This window comes from Trichechus manatus, unplaced genomic scaffold, assembly GCF_000243295.1.
Source record: "Trichechus manatus latirostris isolate Lorelei unplaced genomic scaffold, TriManLat1.0 scaffold00383, whole genome shotgun sequence".
NCBI lineage: Eukaryota > Metazoa > Chordata > Mammalia > Sirenia > Trichechidae > Trichechus > Trichechus manatus.
Genome location: NW_004444319.1, coordinates 360784 through 362781, shown reverse-complemented (window position 1 = coordinate 362781; position 1998 = coordinate 360784).

Below are 1998 nucleotides of genomic sequence, written 5' to 3'. Positions count from 1 at the left end.
AGTTTCCTTCGAACTTCTCTTAGCCTGTACCTTCCTAAGGATGAAAAAACATGTCAACTCTCTGGTTCCTCTTCAGCACAGATCGCCTCCTCAACCAGGCCAGTAAGACACGACAGAAGCTCAGCTGGAGCTAGGATGTTACTAAAATATATGTTATTAAACCATAATTAAATATAGTAAATAAATATTAAAATATATTAACAAAGTGTTAGGAAGAAATTAACCACAATAGACCTCCTAATGTAGGGATAAAGAGATACATAAACGTAGAAAATGTCAAACTTGGGGAGTGGGCTGAGAACTATATATATGGATTTCTAGGCCCACTTTTCTACTCCTTAATGAATTAGAAAATAAGATTCGGAAGACAGGAATATTTATCACTTAAAATCCTCCCCAGATTGATTGTGATGGTCAGCCCGATTCCGGAACCACTGACCTAGAAAGTTGAGTGGAGGGAAGTGAGTGAGATAATCTGCTGGGAAAAAGTCACCAGGAAGAGGTGATTGGGAAGGAGAGGGGCAGGCCGAATGATTCCTGGGGTCTTAAGGAAAGGTAGGCAGCCAGGGAAGGAGGTGGCTGCGGTGGAGGAGGAAAAAGGGAAATAGACTTGAACCTGTGATTTTGAAAATATGTAGAATTTGAAGGTCGGATGAAGGCTTTTGATACACACACAAAAAAAATGGCAAATTTCCCCCAAGACTTTCGTTGATTTGAAAGCGTCTTGCTTTCATTCCATCATTGAATAGACAAACTGAGCATTTTGAAGCTTGCTCCTGTGATTTAGATTTTTTCTGCCTAAATTAGTCGTTGGTTTTGGTGGCTACAGAAGAGCCATAGGAAAACCCGATTGCCTCAATTCCAACGCGGTTGCCGTAGAAGCAGCGCCGGGTGTGGGAGCAGAATGGGCGTGGCCGCTCTGGGTTTGAGCAGCTCTACTTTTGGTGGGGGCAGTTGAATTTTAGAGCCTTGTGGTTGGAATGCAAAGCAAAGGATGAGAAAGAGTAGAGAGTGGAAAGACTATTATTTATCTATTTCTGGTAACATACTGCTACAAAACTTAGAAGTTTAAAACAACAACCATTCTATTGGTTTAAATTTCTGGGGATAAGAAATTTGTGCAGGGCCTAGTAAGGTGATTCTCCTCTTGCATGTAATGTCAGATGGGGCCAATTTTGGCAGGGCTGGCAGGGCAGAAGCTCTTCATGAAAACATAAAGAACACTTCCCTCTATTGATCAGGGACATTTTACAAAACATACCAAGCATTTAGGTCTACTATGTAAAACACAAAATGCATTATGATCCCCTGCAGGAAGAGAGAATTTCAGATCCCTGTAGAGTCAAGAACACCCAGATGAACAACTCAACCCCACTCTTGTCAGTGGAAGCCACATGAGGAGCAGTAAGGAGATGCTTCTAGCACCACTCCCCCTACAGGTATCAGCAAAGGCTGAGTAGCGAATCGGGACATCCACCCCTTCATGCAATAACCAGGTGATACCCATCTTTTTCCAGCCAGAGCAATGTCAGAGGTAGCCAGCTAAAACAGAATGTTTAAATAAGATCCAGAGTCTCACATTATCCCAAATATCTCAGTTTCAACTGAAAATCACTGGTCATAAACTAAGAACAAGGAAGATCTTGAAATGAATGAAAAAAGAGAATCAATAGATATCTATTACCTTCTGCCAAGAAGATGGTAGAATTTCTTGAGAAAGATATTTCAAAAAGCCATTGTAAAAATGCTTCAACAGAGTATGAACACAATTGAAACAAAAAATTAGGAAGTCTCAACAGAGAAATACAAGCGGCTTCTCTCTTACCATGCACCTGATGAAAGCACAGGAGAGATGAGGAGCTTGGGTACATCTCAAACATCCTCGTTTATCCAAATGCTATCAGTGTTTCAAGTCCCAACCCCAGATCTCTTCCTGTCTCTCTTCTGTCTCCTGCTCATCTTTCAATGTTTCTCTTTCTCCACCTGTCTCCTTCCTTT